This window comes from Rattus rattus, chromosome 8, assembly GCF_011064425.1.
Source record: "Rattus rattus isolate New Zealand chromosome 8, Rrattus_CSIRO_v1, whole genome shotgun sequence".
Classification (NCBI taxonomy): domain Eukaryota; kingdom Metazoa; phylum Chordata; class Mammalia; order Rodentia; family Muridae; genus Rattus; species Rattus rattus.
The window spans coordinates 54,989,622-55,008,238 of record NC_046161.1 but is presented as its reverse complement, the minus strand read 5'-3'; the positions used below and the strand labels follow the sequence as shown (position 1 = coordinate 55,008,238).

General features: G+C 44.7%; 1 pseudogene; it reads left to right on the top strand.

The window, feature by feature from the left end:
* Window positions 1–10,504: 10,504 nt before the first annotated feature.
* Window positions 10,505–10,910, top strand: LOC116908190 (annotated as a pseudogene).
* The last annotated feature ends 7,707 nt before the right edge of the window (window positions 10,911–18,617 follow it).

Below are 18,617 nucleotides of genomic sequence, written 5' to 3'. Positions count from 1 at the left end.
AGATGGCTCAGGGATTAAGAGTCCTTGCTGCTATTGCAACGGACCTGAATTCAGCTCCTAGCACCCACTTCCAGGCCACACGACTGCCTGGAGCTCCAGCTCCAGGACATCTGACCTCCTCTTCTGGCCTCTACAAGCCCTCCACTCACACGCACATACCCACAAGTAGATACACACACAGACACATAAATTACAATAAAATCGTATTTTAAAAAATAATCCTATATTAAAAAATAAAAAGAGGCCTGCCTGCTATTATTTATTTATAGCTCTCCATAAAGAGTTTTGGCTCTGGAAATGATGTCAGACACTATCCCACCCTGAGCTCCTGTATTAGTTCCGTTTCTTGTTGCTATGACAGTATACAAATGCAACCCAAGACAGGAAGGGTTTATTTTGGCCTGCAGTTTCAGGGCACAGTAGGGCCATCATGGTGGAGAAGACATGGCAACAGGAGCTCAGAGCAGCTGGTCACATGGCACCGGCAGGAAGCAGAGAGAGGTGAATGCTGGTGCTTAGCCTGTCCCCTCCTTTTTTATTTAGTCAGGTACCTTAGCAGATGAGACGGTGCTGTCTGTATTTGGGGAGGGTCCCTCACCCTCGGTGTAATCTCTGGAAACCAGCCCTATCACATTGGTGACGGTTATTCACACTACAGCTCCTCTTGGCAGGGAGCAGGTACGCTACAGAGAATACACTCTGGGGCTGAGGATGTAACTCTGAGAGCTTCATCTGCAAGCATGATGATTTGATCTTGACTTTCCATTACCTAAGGAAAAATCCAGGTGGGACCGCCCACTGTGGTGACAGCATTGGAGTTTCGTTTGTTTGTTTTTTAAACACAGAAAGAGTATGGGGAAATGTTTTTGTTTTGATCCCAGGCGTGGGATATGGGGCTGCTTCAGCTTGTCCACGGCAGCTGTGACTTGCCTCGTGCTCTAGCAGGGTGCAGCGACTTCGTCAGCTGTAGACAGTGTCTGCAACTGTGTGACATTTGGAATTCTGGGGACTTTTCAGAGGTTATATAAATGCTAGGGCCCCCAGAGGCAGGGTGGGTTGTTGTTGGTTGGTTTTGGATGTTGTTGGACATGGTTTGTTTAGTTATGCTCAAAATAGAAACAAGACGAAATTATATATCTGGCTGGCAAAGACCAAACTTGCTCCAAGGAACTCGATGCCTTTAACCAGCAGGAAGTCACCCCTTTCGGACCCCTGAGTTTATTAGGGGTCTTGTTCCCTTTCCCTCTATTCCTTTTCTCTCTTATCAAGTGTTGGGAGGTTGAAAGGGTAGAAGAACCCACAAAGTAGCAAAGACTAGCTACAGCCCACCTGTAACCTTACAGATCCTTAACCTATGGGTCATGACCCCTTTGAGGGGGTCAAATTACCTTTTACAAGGCTCAAATATCAGATATCCTGCATATCAGACATTTATGATTTATAACAGTAGAACAGTTACAGTTATGAAGCAGCAACAAAATACTTTTATGGTTTGGTGTCACCACAACATGAGGAACTGTATTAAAGGGTCACAGCTTTAGGAAGGTTGAGAACCGCTGACTTAGCGTATAGTGGGAAGAGAAGGGAGAGTTGGCCCTTGCTGATTGCCTCCCTAGCTCCAGGTTAGCGAGGGACTCTGCCTCAAGGGACTAAGGCAGAAAGTGATGTAGCAGGACACCCATGCTCATACCAGGACCCAAGCGCATGTACACACACACACACACACACACACACACACACACACACACGTACATCGCACACATACACACACTATAACCTTATAACCTTTCAATCAGGTCCCTATTAAGGTATGCTAAATATAGGGCATCTTCCTGAGTTGTCAACTTTGCTGGAATATTTGTAAGAAATGTCTTTGGAATTTTATGCAAACCTTAAGGCAACTTCACACAATGTTATCATATTTAGAATCTAGCTCATCATGACATTTGGGGATGGAGAGACAAGAACCCTCCTCTTCATGAGAGGAGTTAGCCCAGTCACTTGTCAAATGAGACTCCCGGAGAGCACTCATCTTCCTCCCTGCCACACCCTCTGCATACTGTATTCACTCCAGGGAAGCCTTACTTCTGGAACACTTGTGGCTTCAGTTTAGTTGTTCAGACCCCAACAGTCCATCTCTGGTAAATGAGCCGGGAGCTTCAAACCTCTTCATGTTTCCAGCTCCTTCCTCTCTAGGATCGGGGAGGTGGCCCCTTCCCAAGCTTGTCTTCAGCACCCATGCAAAGTTTGGCACACCACTGAGAGATGAGCAAAATCCCTTAAAACAAAACCAGGACCCAGCCTGCTGTCCCTTTCCCTGACATCTTAGGACTTGGGTTTGTTTAACTCTTGTTTTGTTTTGTTTTTATTTTTTTATATATATTTTATTCTTCTCTCATACGCCTCATGCTTTGTGTTTTGTTTTTGTTTGTTTGTTTTTGTTTTTCTTTGATACATCCTGACTTCAGTTCTCCCTCCCTCCTTTCTTCCCATCCTTTTTACCACCTCCCTTCTCCCCCCAGATCCACTCCTCCTCCATTTCAGAGAGAGAGAGAGAGAGAGAGAGAGAGAGAGAGAGAGAGAGAGAGAACAGAATATCAACCAAACTTGGTATAACAAGTTACAGTAAGATTAACCACAAACTTTCACATCAAGGCTGGATGAGGCAACCAAGTAGGAGGAAAAGGGTCCCGAGTGCAAACAAAAGAGTCAGAGACAGCTCCCACTGCCACTGTTAGGAGTCCCACAAGAACACCAAGCTGCATGACCATAATATATATGCAGAAAACCTAGCTCAGACCCATACAGGGTCCGAATTTGTCCCTCCAGTCTCAGTGAACCCTTATGACCCGTTTAGTTGATTCTGTGGGCTGTGTTCTTGTGCCCTTGACTCATTCCCCTGAGTCCTACAATCTTCCCTCCCCCCTCTTCTTCGGGGTTCCCCTGGCTCCCCCTACTGTGTTTGGTTGTGGTTCTCTGCATCTGTTCCCATCAGTTGCTGGGTAACACCTCTCTAGTGATAACTGGGCTAGGCACTAATCTGTGAGTATAGCAGAATATTACAGGGAATAATTTTATTGACTTTTCCCCCATTGCATTTGGTTTTATCCTGGTCTCTGGACTGCCCTGCCTCTGCTTCCTGGTCATCCAGGTAGTGTCAGGCATGAGCATCCTTTTGTGGTGTGGGCCTCAAGTTGGACCAGTCATTGGATGGCCACTATCACAAGTTCTGAGCCATCATCACCCCAGCACATCTTGCAGGCAGGACAGGTTGTAGATTGAAGGTTTTGTGGCGGAGTTAATGTTCCAGTCTCACTGCTGGAGCTTTACCTGACCAAGATGGCCAGTTCAGGCTCCATATCCTGTGTTACTGGGAGACCTCACTAGGGTCACTCTCACAGATTCCAAGGAGTTTCCACTGCACTAGGTTTCTATATTACTCCCAAATCCTTCAAGTACCCTCTCCCTTCATCCCTCCCAGCCCCCATGCCAGATCCGGGCTATTCCCATTCCCACAGTCCCCAGTCCACCTGCAAATTCTATTCTATTTCCCCTTCCCTGGGAGGATCATGTGTTCCCCCTGAGCCCTCCTTGTTACTTAGCGTCTCTGGGTCTGTGGACGGTAGCACAATTATCCTTTACAGCTAATGTCTATGTACAAGTGAGCACATACCATGTTTGTCTTTCTGGGTCTGGGTTACTTCACTCAGGATGATCTTTTCTAGTTCCATCCATTTGCCTGCAAATTTCATGATGTCATTATTACAGCTGAGTAGTCCTTTATTGTATAGATGACATTTTCTTTGTCCATTCTCTGCTTGAGGTTTGTCTAGGTTATTTTCAGTTTCTGGTTATCATGAATAAAGCTGCTATGAACATAGTTTAGCAAGTGTCCATGGTAGGAAGGAGTGTCCTTTGGATATATGCCCAAGAGTTGTATAGCTGGGTCTTGAGGAAGATTGATTGCCAATTTTCTGAGGAACTACACATATTGATTTTCATAATGTCTGTACAAGTATGCACTTCTACCAGCAATGGAGGAGTGTTTATCTTAGGAGCTTGTTTTAGTAACAAACTCAGAGTGGGAAATAGCCTTTTCATTAGCTCCTTGGATGACACAGAAGAGGCAAGTGGGGTACCATGATAGATTGAGGTTAGGTTGAAGCCAAAATTCAGCCGTGCAAAGACCTTCCCAGTCCATGAAAGCCTATTGTTTTTCAATCAGTTAGAAGTATTTTAATGGTAGCTGACAGGAGAGCTGTAAACCAAAGAATAAGACATAAATGCAGCAAAACTGGCATGGCTAGGCATTAAAGAGAACTCATCCTGAGGTCTGAAGATGTGCTTATGAACTTGATTTATCATTTGTTTAGGCACATAGATACAAGACCTAAACCACACTCAGAAAATGACAGGCGTAATGAGTGAATACTGGAGAGGGCAGACTGTAGTACTAAGAATGCATTGGTAGACTATAGTGCTAAGAATGCATTGACTACAGGGAGAGGGTAGACTGTAGTACTAAGAATGCATTGACTGGGGTTGGGGATTTGGCTCAGTGGTAGAGCGCTTGCAAGTGCAAGGCCCTGGGTTGGTCCCCAGCTCAAAAAAAAAAAAAAAAAAAAAAAAGAATGCATTGACTACAGAATGTTCCGTAACAGACGTCCAGTAAAGGTGTTTCCAAGAATGCCTTGAAATGTGGCTTTATTATTATTTGTGTATATGTGTACATGCTTATGTGGACATGTGCACATGTGTGTAGAGGCTTCAGATTACCTTGGATGTTGTTCCTCAGGAGCTGTTCATCTTGTTTTCTATTTGTTTGTTATTTGTTAGTTTGTTCTGAGGCAGAATATCTCGTTGGCTGAGGGCTTACCAATAGAACTAGGCTGGCTGGCTAGAAGCCCCCAGGGTCTCCCTGTCTCTGCCTGGGCAGTGCTAGGATTATAAGCATAAGACACCGAAGTTGAGCTTTAACGCAGGCATCCAGGGGGAACTGAACAAAGGTTCTCATGGCTGTGCACCAAGCATTTTTATCAACAGAGCTACCTGCCCAGTTCCTGGAGCTTACTTTAAGATCTCACTCGGGAGCAGCAGTGTATTAACACACGACATCGAACAGGCCTGACTCAGGATTCTTAACTCCATCACCTCTCTGATAAACAGTTTTCTTGCCTATGAAGTGGCTCGAATGATCCTTGTCAGATGGAGTTGGCCACACAGATTAAAATTCTGTCATTTGTGGAAAATGTCTAGTCTACAACCCAACCCAAGTGCATGCTTAGCCCGTGGTAGTAGGCATGGCTTTCTAAATATAGCTATACCAAGAAGATCGTCTTTGGAATGAGGGGCACAAACGTTCCCATTGCTTCATCTGCATCCCCCTCCTCTGTAAATCAAGACATTTACTCCTCTGCTTTGTTCTGTTTTGGGTTAAACTTCAAACTCTTACAAGCTGAGTCAACCTTTCAGAGCCAACCAAATCCCAAACTCACTGGCAAAATGAAAGATTTCTCTGGGCCAGCACCCAGCACCTTCCTGTAGTTCACTCCCAACTTCAATAAGAACTAAGATACTTAAAAATAGGTGTGAGTTTTTTATATTTGCTTTAGAATATATTTTATTTATTCTTTGTCAATTTCATAGATGCGTACGATGTATCTTGATGGCATTCAAATCTCCTGTTCTACTCCCCTCAGACACCTCCAACATGCATCCTCTCTCTCTCTCTCTCTCTCTCTCTCTCTCTCTGTCTCTCTCTCTCTTTCTCTCTCTCTCTCTCTCTCTCTCTCTCTCTCTCTCTCTCTCTCTCTCACACACACACACACACACACACACACACACACACAGAATGAGTCCAGCTGCTGGAATGTTGACTGACTGACTCTGTTGGTTTGACCTTTGTGTGAGCATTGTGAAGGTAGCCATAGCTGCTGGGGGTTCCAGAATGTAATGGTATAGCATGTCCAGGACACAGCATTCCGAAGCTCTCTTCCCCAGTCTCTGGTTCTTGTATCCTCTTCACTCCCTCCTCTAAGATGCTCCTGGAGCCCTGAGGGGTTGATGCAGATACCTATCTTGTTAGGGCCGGGCCCTCAAAGCCATTAGTCTCAGCAGTTCTAATGTCAACTGTCACTCAGCATCTAGTCCCCTTTATTTGATTATGCCCCACTCCAGTTTTAGATGGATACATGACCAACTAATTAGCAATTATACTATATTCCTTCAACTGCTTTGTGTCTTGGTACAACCACCTGACTAACTTATGGTAAAAAAAAATGTATTCTTTTGTCAGCCCTCCATGGAACTGTGAATATATTTCCCAAAATATTTCCCCCTACCTATTGCTACAGCAGCCACGTCAGGACCAGAGATGGAAGCCCCTTGAGCTAAGAGGGAGCTGTGGGCATGCTCATGTGTTGTAATCAGAACCATGATGAAATTCATACCCTACTTAATTCACTATATTTTGAGATCTCTTTCTTATAACAGTTTAAATTATATCTTAACCAACACCTAGTATTAATTCCAACACTAAGATATTCTATTAATACTAAAGTTCAGTGATATTCCCCAGTATATAAGAGCTGTTCAACAAATTAGATATCGGCTTTCCAATTTCTAGAATCAGAATTTAAGAAATTTATCAATATAACTACTTACTGCATGTCCAAAGTATGAAAAGGCCTCTGGTCACTGTCACCCATTCTTTTAAGTTTGAGGAGTCCTCCCAAAAAAGTAACATTGTCCCAAGTTTGGGTCCCATCATTTAAAAATATAACACATTGGGTCCAGTGAGATGGCTTGGCTGGTAAAGTGTCAGCTGTCAAACCTGATGACAACCTGGGCTGGAATCCCCAAAACCTACAAGTTGGAAGGAGAGAACTGACCCTGCAAATTGACCTCTGACCTGCATATGTGCCCTGTCACAAGTATAACCTCCTTTGCTGAGTGTGAAAATAAAAATACCATATGGCTACTAGAGCATGGGATTTTCTTGGTGTATGTATTATGGTTTACACATAAAATGTCCACCATATGATTAAGTGTTTAAAAACACTATCCCCAGCTGTTTGCACTGTTTGGGGAGGTTGTGGGATATTTTCCAGGTAGAGCCTAACTGGAGGAAGTGGATTTCTGGAGGTGAGGTCAAGGGTCATAGGAAGCCCCTGTGTTTCTTGACTACCTTGTCGGTGGCTGTCCTGGCATTGACTCATGCATGCAGCCTCGCCTTGTCAGCAGACAGACTATGTCCCTTCCAACCACGAACCAAGATAAGTTCTTTCTCTATCAAGTCATGCTGTTGAGTATTTTGTCCAAAGCATTGAGAAAAGCAATTTTGCACATCATACAACTGCACTGTTTTAGTCAGAGCACGTATTCAAACTTTGCCTGTAGTTTTGTTGGTGGCTCAGGCTTGTGGTGCCTGGCTCCCACAACCCTAGAATGAATAGTCAGTGTCTTCCTGTGCAGTTTTCAAATTCTCCAAGTGATTCCATCTGCAAATGAAGTAGGAACATCTGTGCTAGGGCTTTTTCTGCTCCAATATTCTCCACACCAGGGTTTAGCTATTGGTCCTCCACACTTCAAGATGCAACTAACTAGAATTAATTCAAGCCCAGGGTTGTCTTAGAGTTTACGGAGACACTGGGAAGTTCCAGAATGAATTTCTCATATATTATGTCACCTTTGAAAAATCACAAGAGCAGATAAAAGTCCAATCCCCAGGCTGATGGGATGGCTCAGCAGGTAAAGGCACTTGCTTCAAAGCCTGAAGATTTGGGCTAGATCCCTGGGAGCCCTGTGGTAGATAAAGTGGACCAACTCCCACGGGTTATCCTCTGACTTCCACAGACCTGCTGTGTCATGTTTACACACACACACGCGCGCGCGCACACACACACACACACACACACACACACACACACATTTTTAAAATGTAGATGATGATGATGGTGATGATGATGATGATGATGATGATGATGGTGGTGGTGGTGGTGGTGATGATGATGACAGTCTTCAAGTATTCTGGTGCAGTAGAAACAACCCCAAATTGCAAGTCCCAGGAGGAATCCACATGGTGACCTCTGCTAAGAACTACGTGAATCTGGCATCTCCAGGAACTGATAAGCAGATCTGAAAACTGCACAGAAGACACTGACTACTCATCCTAGGGCTGTGGGAGCCAGGCACCACAAGCCTGAGTCACTAACAAAGCCTCCACTGTCAGAAAGGATGAATGAGTGGGGCTCGGATCAGTGTCTGACATGTGCTTGTTTGCCTGAGGGCCCAGACCTGGCCCTTGTCACTTGCAACCAGCAGTTATAGATCTGCGTCCCACTGCAAACCAAGGAGACTACATCAGATGGAAAGTGTTGTTTCTCTAGAACCTTTACGAGCTTACTCAACAGAAAGCGAATGACTTTGGAACTCCAGTGATTGGGCTTATACATGGAGGAGCACTCTCAGCTCATGCACGGAACACTGTCACACGGCTTGGGCATCTCCCGGGCTCCTCATTAGCTGTGATATCTGTGGACACAACTGTGCCCAAGGAAATATCAGAGATGCTCAGGGGACAGGCTGTTGTCCAGCAGAGAGGGAGGGACCAGTAGAGGAAGTAACCAAGAGATGATTAATTAAACTTGAGCACTTATAAGGGGATGACCATAGATCCGTGGTGGGTGGTGCTTAGGAGCCTAGCTGGTATTTTAGTTTCACTCCTGATGCTGTCACAAATGCCCTGGCCAACAGCAATCCAGGAGATTAAAGAGTTTATCTCAGTTAACAACACCAGGTTGCAGCCTGTCATTGAGGGAAGGCAAGGCAGAAACTCAAGGCAAAAAATTGAAAGCAAGCTTACTTGCTATTCCTGAGTATTGCCTTTGGCCAAGGAACTCGCTTCAAAGCTGAAGAAGTGCATCAGGACTGACTGAGGATATTACCTGTTGGCTGGCAGGCAGGCTTCTGTTCAAGTAGCTTCCATATACACCCCAGGACTTAGGGAATGGTACTTCCCACATTGGGCGTAAGGAATGGTGCCTCCCACACAGGGCTAGATTGGTCCTGCATTAAGTTAATGAACAAGAACACCCCACCACCAGAGTTGTGTGCAGGCCAATCTGACCTAGGCAATTTTTCAAATGAAATTCTCTCGGTAGATTTTTCTAGGTTGTGCCAAGTTGATGGTCAAAGTTAATCAGAACAGATTATAACACCACAACGTGAGAAGGGTCCGTGGGAAGGCCAGAAAATCTATGACGACAGACTCAAAAGAGTAACTACCTCTTCACTTCCCTCAGGTTCATTCAATGACTGGTCTCTGAGAGGATGAGAAGTTTAGGTTGGGAAGGATAGTGGAGTAGGTCTGAACAGGTCAATTCAAGGTCAAGTCAGACCTGCAGGAAACCTGGGCTGGGATTTGTCAGTAGACTTAAGGAGGTGCTAGTTACTTTGTTGTAAAGAATTCTGCTGGTGACCGATCTAGGCTAGCATTTTGAAGAACCAAGCACCTGCTACTTCACCTCAGAGTCTGCTCTTTTTTTCTTTCTCCAGTCTCCAGGAAAGGTCTATCTGGGATACAGATCCAGACACACAGGCCTGACTTTATGAAGGGAATCCTTATTTTCACTCTCCATGAGCGAGGCTGTGAGGAACATCATGAGATATCAAAGTAAGACAAGAATACTTAGACAAATGTTTCCTCACTGTGGAGGAATGTCCCAAGGCATGATGGGATTTGTTTGATCTTTCTGAACATCAGTGTGGTGGTTTTGTGTCCCACCCCCACTGGTAGGAGATTGAGGTACTGAAAGGACACGGAAGCACTGCTAGGGAGAAGACAGGAATGACCATTAAATGTGGCCTCCTTTAGTCCCTCCTGCAGCTGTCCCAGTGAGATCCTGTTAGGAAACTGAAGCTCTGTGAATCAGAGTGTCACCTGGTGTTAGTCTTTGTCTGTAACAAAGCATCTGAACAACACATTGCGAGAGAGGAAAAGCTTGTTTGGGTTGTGGTTTTTAAGGATCTAGTCCATCATGGCAGGAGGGTGAGGCAGAGCTCAGTAGCCCACCTCAGCTGCCAGGGATTGGAGTAGGAATGAGCACTCAAGACAGTGAGAGAATGAGAATGTTTACACTGCTGGGTCTCCCCCTCCTCCCCATCCCCTCCCCCTTCCTCCTCTCCTTCCTCCTCCATTCTATTTGGCCCTCCAGACTACTGGATGGTGCCACCCTCATTCAGTCATTCAGGACCCATCTTCTCTGTTTTAATTCTCTCTGAAAATGTCCTTACACACACATACCCTGATGTGTGCTTTATTAATCTAAGCCAGCGGTTCTCAACCTTCCTAGTGCTATGACCCTTTAATACATTTCCTCATGTTGTAGTGACCCCCCCAACCATAAAATTATTTTCATTGTTACTTCATAACTGTACTTCTGATACTGTTAAAAATCATAACGTAGTCAGATGACGCTGTCACTTTTTGCCACTTGCTGCAGACATGGTCAACCCCGTTGTGTACTTTGACATCATGGCGATGGCAAGCCCTTGGGCCATGTCTCCTTCCAGCTGTTTGCAGACAGAGTTCCAAAGACAGCAGAAAACTTTCATGCTCTGAGCACTGGAGAGAAGGGATTTGGCTATAAGGGCTCCTTTCACAGAATTATTCCAGGATTCGTGTGCCAGGGTGGTGACGTCACAGGCCATGATGAAATTTGAGGGTGAGAACTTCATCCTGAAGAACACAGGTCCTGGCATTTTGTCCATGACAAATCCTGGATGACAAGTATGTGGTCTTTGGGAAGGTGAAAGAAGACATGATCATCGCGGAAGCCGTGGAGCGTTTTGGGTCCAGGAAGGGCAAGACAAGGGAGAAGGCCACAGTTTCCTGCTGTGGACAACCCTAATTTCTTTTGACTTGCAGGCATTTTACCCATCAAACCATTCCTTCTGTAGCTCAGGAGAGCACCCCCACCCCATCTGCTCTCACTGAAGTTCTTTGGGTCCCATATTTTCCTCATGCCTCTTCAAGTCTAGCTGGATTGCAAAGTTAAGTTTATGATTATGAATAAAAACGAAAAAAAGAAAAAAATCATAATTTAAATAACCGATATGCAGGATATCTAATGTGCAACCCCTGTGAACAGGTCATTCAGTCCCAGAGGGGTCAGTACCCATGGGTCGAGAACCACTGATCTAGGCTCTTCTTAATCCAATCAGCATGACTAACCGCTCTTACTACAGCTTGTGTGGCTGGAATTGGCACAGCACAGATTTATAATCATGTTAGCCAGCATTCAGCCATCACCTGTCCAACAACACTGTGGCCCGTCCTTCCGAAGAAGCCATCATACAAAGTGTGAAACTTCTCTGAAGTGGGGACATTATTCAGTCCATGGGAAGGAGACAATGGTGTCTGCTATGCTCTTTGAAAAGAACTGGAAATAATTTTTCTCTCCCTAATTTCCTTCACCGCAGCTACCATTTGCATTATTTTAAGACTAGCAGTGGGCATGCCTCCTGGAGCCACCCTGAGCACAACAGTCTGAAGTAGAAGAGGCAGCACGTGCTCTCATGCCTCACATTGTCATCTCTGTTTTATACAGCCCAGATGTTGCAGCCGATGGTCTCAGCTTCGGACTGAGGGCACTGTGTTCTTCCTTGTCTTTGGCTTGATTGTCCTTTGCCCTAGGAGGGAGGGAGGGAGGGGCGGAAGCAGTTTGAAGAGTGGTCAGACTACTCCATTTTGTAAGCCCTAGCCCCACTGCTAAAGAAAACTTACAGCGTGTTTTTATCCAGCAAGGAAAACATGTTGTGTTCTGCATTCTTGCATAACCATGAAACATCTGGTGTAACTTAGCTTAAAATTTCCTTCCAGTGTCCCATTTGGGCTAAGTGATGCAGAGACATTTTTCACCCTGACCTTCAGAGGCAACAGTGTCACGAGTCATTATCACATGAGTTTGGTCACATCCGCACTAGGGACTCACCCAGGGCAGCAAGCCGCACCTCTCTATGTTACGGCACACCACCCCTTATAAATGGTCAGGGGCTAGGAAATGGAATTTAGATATTTTAAGGCACGTGGCAAACACTTTTGAGGGCTTGGCAAGGTTCTTCTCAAACTTGAACATAATCCAGGAGGCTTCTTAAAACTGAAATCTTGTCCCAGGAACGATGGCTCAGTCAGCAAAGTGCTTGTCCTGCAAGTATAAGGACATGAGTTTGATCCCCAGCACCGAAACAAAGTCTGGCTGTTGAGGCACATGCCTATCATAGCAGTACTGGGGAGAGCGAGTCAGGCAAGGTCCCTGCTCAATCAGCCTACCTGAGTCAGCAAGCTCCAGGCCAAACTGAGAGACTGTCTCACAAAACAGGAAAGATATCTGAGGTTAACTTCTGGCACACACACACACACACACACACACACACACTCACACTAAGACCCTAGTCCTCATTCTTAGTTTCAGTTTTAGTAAGTCCGAGGACAGCTCGATGAATCTGCTTTTCCAACCAGATCGAGGTGATGCTGATGTTACTGGTCTGGGGACCATGCTTGCAGAAACACTTTAAACTTTGTTCAACCAAATCGAGGAATGGCAAAACATTCCCACCTCATAATGTGTGGCCCCCTGCTTTGCTTTGTTAAATGGATTTTTTTCCCTTTGGAAATTTGTAATCCCAAATGGGAATTACAGTGACTCCACTTAATCATTACAGATGGAATTGCATTTGGGCACTAACTTTGTAGGAAAAGAAGTCAGTAAGTATTGGTACCACCTAATAAATTCCAAGTGTAGGTCTCTCTAAGGAAATAATCAGAAAGGAAAGATACATCGGGGTAATAATAATAAGCCATGATGATATGCCAATTTGTAAAACTAGAAGGCAATCATCTAGGCTAAAAACTCAGACCCACCAAAGCAGCAGTTCTCAACCTGTGGGTCGCGACCCCTTTGGGCGGGGAATGACCCTTTCACGGGGGTTGCCTAAGACTATCAAAAAAACATGGATATTCGTATTATGATTCATACCAGTAGCAAAATTACAGTTGTGAAGTAGCAACGAAAACAACGTAATGGTTGGGGTCAGCACAACATGAGGAACTGTGTGTGAAAGGGTTGCAGCAATAGGAAGGTTGAGAGCCACTGTTCTAAAGGGGGGTCCATTGCCTTTATGTTGCTGTAGTGAGAACTTTGGTTTCTGTAAAACACCTGGGTGTGTTGTATGACTATGTTTTTGTTTTAATCCCAGGTGGGATGGGGCGGGCTGCTTCATATTGTCCACAGCTGATAACTAGGATTTGTCTCATACTCTAGGAGGGGCGTGATTTTTGCCAGCTGCAGATAGTTTAATTCTGGGAGGGACACTGGAGAGAGTATAAATGCCAGAGCCTGGAGAGAGGAGAGGCTCTGAAGATGATGAAGAGGACGATGAAGAAGACAAGGAAGAAGGAGGAGGAGGAAAACGGGGAGGGGGAGGAGATGGTGGCAGCTGCTGTTCCTGGTTGTTGTGGTGGTGGGGTTTGAAGAAGTTGGAGATATCGGACAATAAAGATTGGCCCAGCCCCAAGGAACTCTAAGCCCCTAATCAGCAGGAAGTAGCCTAAAGAGGTCTCAGCCTCCTTTCCCCTCTAACCTTCTTTGTCTCCTCCCTAGTATTGGGGGGTTGGTGGGGGTAGGAAGGGATTAGGGTGGAGTAAAGATTGGAAGGGCGAGTGATATAAGAACCCAAAAAAAGGGGCTGGGGATTTGGCTCAGTGGTAGAGTGCTTACCTAGCAAGCGCAAGGCCCTGGGTTCGGTCCCCAGCTCCGAAAAAAAAAAAACCAAAAAAAAAAAAAAAAAGAAAAAAAAAAAAAATAGAAAAAAAAAAAAAAAAAAAAGATAACGCCAACTCATCGCATCACACTATTCCTTAAAGCACAAAGGTGGCTATGTACAAAATGATAGACATATGGAAATTATGTGCATATACAATAACCCTCTATAGCGGAATACTATGTCACTGTCAAAGTGCCTAGGGAATGATTTTAATGACAAGATAAAAAGCCTGTGGTGTTTTACTCAGCGAAGAGCCCAGGACAGGATAGGGAGATGACCCAGTCAACTAAAGCACTTGCCTTTCAAACTAGAGAATTTGAAGCCTTTCCCCAGAACCCATGAAAACATTCAGGTGTGGGACTGGAGAGATGGCTCTGTTGTTAAAGTCTCCAATTGCTCTCCCAGGGCTCTGAGTATATTACCCAGCAGGGACAAGGATGTGGTTTGGTTCACACTGTCCTGTAACTCCAACTCTCAAGGGTCTGGCACCCTCTTCTGGTCTCCCTAGGCACTGCAGGCATGCGCACAATTCACCCCCACCACACACATACATAATTAATAATCACAATAAGTCTTAAAATGCAAGGTGCGATGGTGTGTGTTTGCAATGCCAGTGCTGTAGAGGCAGGAGCAGGTGGACCCATAGGTCTCACCACCTGCCAGTCTAGTTTGCTTGGCAAGTTCCAGGCCAACGAGAGACTGACCTCAAACAGAAAAAGGTGGATAGTCCCTGAGAAACAACTGTTTTCTAGCTTTTGTGGGCATGTGCACACATGTGCGCCTGTGCACATAGATGAGCACACACACATGCACACACAGAGTTATTAGCTGTACAGTATATCAACTGTACCTTTATACCCCCTGCCGTTGCTCCCACACAATATCCGCTGAAGAAAAACTCTGACATGAGCTCGGTGGTTTCTAGACAGAAGCATATTTGTATTCTAAATGCCAACCATCTCTTTCATCCCTAATCTCCTGAAATAATGTCTTCCACCCATAAGGCCTATCCTTCCATATTGCCCTCCCTAAAGAGGCCGTCTCTCAAAGGATCCCATCCTTTCAGAGGGTGGGTGATCATACAGTGTACAGACACCTGACCCAAGTTGAATTCATCTGTGGCTCTTGTAAATTTGGAGGGTAAACACAACTATAATTAGGCAGCTGCTGGGCATGTGTCCATGTAGATGTAGAGCTTGTGAGCAACTGAGGGCAGCACCCATAGAGGAGGCTCGGCAAACTGCAGCTTCATCCCCTACTATGATCAGTATCGCTACAATCGGTACAATTCAGGCTCAGTAACAATGTAGCAAACACATGGCTTACTGCACCCGCAAAGGTGCTCTCAGACGTTCCATACAAGATAGGGGAGAGCCACAAGTATGAAATCACTGTAGCTCTGCTCCTTTATTCTTCTGGTCTTGAGCTAATTCAAGTGGGTTTCTCTTCCCTGTAATTATCAAAGTAACAGGTCCATTTCATTTACATAACTTTGTTTTTTTTCTTATTCCCCTATGTGATGTGTTTTGCTTCTTTTGTTAACAAGGAAATATGACTAAAGTGGCAGAAATGAGCTGTAGCAAAAAGAAAAAAAAATCAAAACAAACTTACTGCCTGGAGAATCTTTCTGGAGTCCCTGCCCCTCCTCAGATGTTTCTATTTCTCACACCCAACTTCAGAAACTGGGAGGTTTGGTTTGGTTACTTCCTTCAGTTTGGTACAAAATCTAGGAGACAGATTCTTTCAAATTTGGAAGAGGTCAAAGCAAGATTTTTTTCCTGTACCAGGCTAAGATGATCCCAACAGAAAGCAGAGTGGCTCTCCCTGTTGATTTATGGACCTGGAGCCTGGAACGAATGAGTCACGGGCAAATGGGATTGGGAGGGGTTGCGCCCAACTGAAGTTTATCATTTGTAGAAGTCTGCAGGATGCTGCACAGCTGCTTACCAGTTCTTTGTGACCCTCCGGGGTCACGGGAAGCTTCCCTGGTCACAGGCTCTATTACAGCTCACACCAGGACTGTTAGGAATAGACCCGATGGGTCCTGCTTAACTTTTTCAGGGTCACCATGCCAGGATTGCATTTTTTTCCTACCAGTAACCAAATTTTAATTAGAAAAATTTAATTAGAAATTAATTTTTATATTTTCTTTTAATTTATTTATATGAGTACACTGTAGTTGTTGTCTTCAGACACACCAGAAGAGGGCATCAGATCCCATTACAGATGGTTGGGAGCCACCATGTGGTTGCTGGGAATTGAACTCAGGACCTCTGGAAGAGCAGTCAGTGCTCTTAACCACTGAGCCATCTCTCCAACCCCTCATTTTTATATTTTCAATATGCTGGAAGATCTTTGAGGGTAAGGAGTGATTTTTTTAAAACCAGGTTTCTGTTTTATTCTCAGTTTATTGAATGAATGGAAAATGTTCGTGATGGGTTTGAGGCATGAGCCTAAGAGATGAGTATTTGGAAACAACTCCCCAAGACACCCAGTTTGGGGAGTCTGAAATCATGATCTGGAAGCCTGGAATGGTGTTGGAGATAGAGTAGTGATGTAATTTAGGCTTTCCAAAAGTTTACATGTCCTAAAAGGAAGTATGTCAAGAAGGAGAAAATTACTGGCATTTTTTAATAAAAGAGGAAATTTAAACAAGAGAGGCTAATCAAGCAGATCTAAGACAGCTGCTGCCCACCGGGGACAGTGATTTGGATCTAAAATTGTAGAACACAGAGAATTGGGGACATTTTTTTTTCTTAAAGAGATTCCAGAAGCCATGAGAGAAAACATTCAGGCTAAAAACATCTTATCAAGTTGGATTTAATTTAGCATCTGCAATTGACTCAATTAAAAATATTCTTATTTATTTTATTTGGGTGTATGGAAATGTACCTGCTTTCTATATGTTCAGATGCTGGTGGGGGCCAGAGGTGGGAGTCTCAGGCATTTGCTGGCCGATGGACTTGGGTCCAAGGAATCCAACCTGGGGCCTCTGCAAGAGCAGCAAAACCTTTTATCTGCTGAGTCATTTTCCCAGGTCCCTCCCTACGAGACCCAATTTTATTTCACAATTATAGTCTACTGTTGCATCACTGAAGTAAAATGCCGTATACACTCAAAATGATTAACCGAATGTTTCACGGTAGAATAGGAAGGTGAGGGCTATGACAAGGGGAGAGGAAAGTAGTAATTGGATTTGCTTAGTCTAGGGAGTGGCACTATTAGGAGGTGTTGCCTTGTTGGAGGAAGTGTGTCACTGTAGGGGTAGGCTTGGAGACTGTCTCAGTTAGGGCTTCCATTGCTGTGAAGAGACACCATGATCAAGGCATCTCTTATAAAGGACAACATTTAATTCAGGCTAGCTTACAGGTCCAGAGGTTCAGTCCATTATCATCAAGGTGGGAGCATGGCAGCATCCGGGCAGACGTGGGGCTGGAGGAGCTGAAAATTCTACATTTTGTTCCAAAGGCGGTCAGAAGACTCTCTTCTAGGGGGCTAGGAAGAGGGTCTCCAAGCCCACCCCCACCATGACACGTTTCCTCTAACAAGGCCACATCTACTCCAACAAGGCAACACCTAATAGTGTCACTTCCTGGGCCAAACATATTCAAACCACCACATTAAGCTTGAGAACGTGACCTGGAGGAAACAAAGGGCAGGTAGTCACCTGAAGCAGTTAAACATTTTTTTAATTTAAGTTATTACTTTTTTGTATGTGTACACACATACACACATATGACATAATGTGCATGTGGGGGTCAAAGACAACTTGAGGGAGTCAGCTCTTTCCATCTTCTTTGTGGGTCCTGGGGATTGAACTCAAGTCACCAGACTTGGCACCAAGGGCCTTTAATGGCTCATCCATCTAACTGTGCATAAATATTTTTAAGTCCATGAGCTAAGGGAAATTCTTATATTGTCTGTCACTAAACAAACATCTGTGTGAGTGTTGGAAACCACTTCACTGCATTTTCTCATCGACAGAATGAAGCATTCTGACTGGATGGTTTTTCAAGGTCCTTTCAACTCTAACCTTTCCAGGGGAGCTGGGAAATGAAAAGAATGGGCACATACACAAAAGGAATGGGTCTGTGATTGGCAGGGTTTCCTTCAGAAAGCATCAGGAGGAAGATCTGAAATGTCTGGAGCCTTAAAGTCACTCAACACCTCTATCATTAACAGGTATTAGCTGAGTATCTGCTAGAACACATCAAGAAAACACGGTAGTCAGTGACTAGTTGATCCTTCCCATAGGGAGCTGGCAGGGCCATTAGGATCCAATTACTCTAGAGAAACCCAGCACTAAGCAGGAGTTTCTAGCTTCATTACTGAACCACTTATGAAGAAGAGTGGCCTTGGGTTTGCCAACAACAGGAAGGCTGGTGTCTTAGTCAGGGTTCTATAAGGAACAGACTGATACTCAATAGGCACTAAAAAGTGATTTCTTAGATTGGATTATAGGATGTGGTTTGCGTAGTTCAACAATGGTCATCTCACAACAACGGAGCGGCTGAGAATCTGCTAGTTTCTCAGTCTGCAAGGTTGGCTGTCTCTGCAGTCCCAATCTGGCACTTAAGGCCAAGACTATTCCTGGACAGTTGCTGGTCTTCAGACCGTGTTGGAAACTCAAAGAAGTTTGTTCTGTAACTGGGTAAGAAATGCAATAAGACAGATGAACTCTCCAGGAAAAAAGGCAAGCAGGCAGAAAGAATGTTTCCACTTTCCATCTCCTTTCACCCAAGCTGCCACCTGTAGGTGCCACTTACAATGAGGGTGGGCTCTTACTGCTTCAA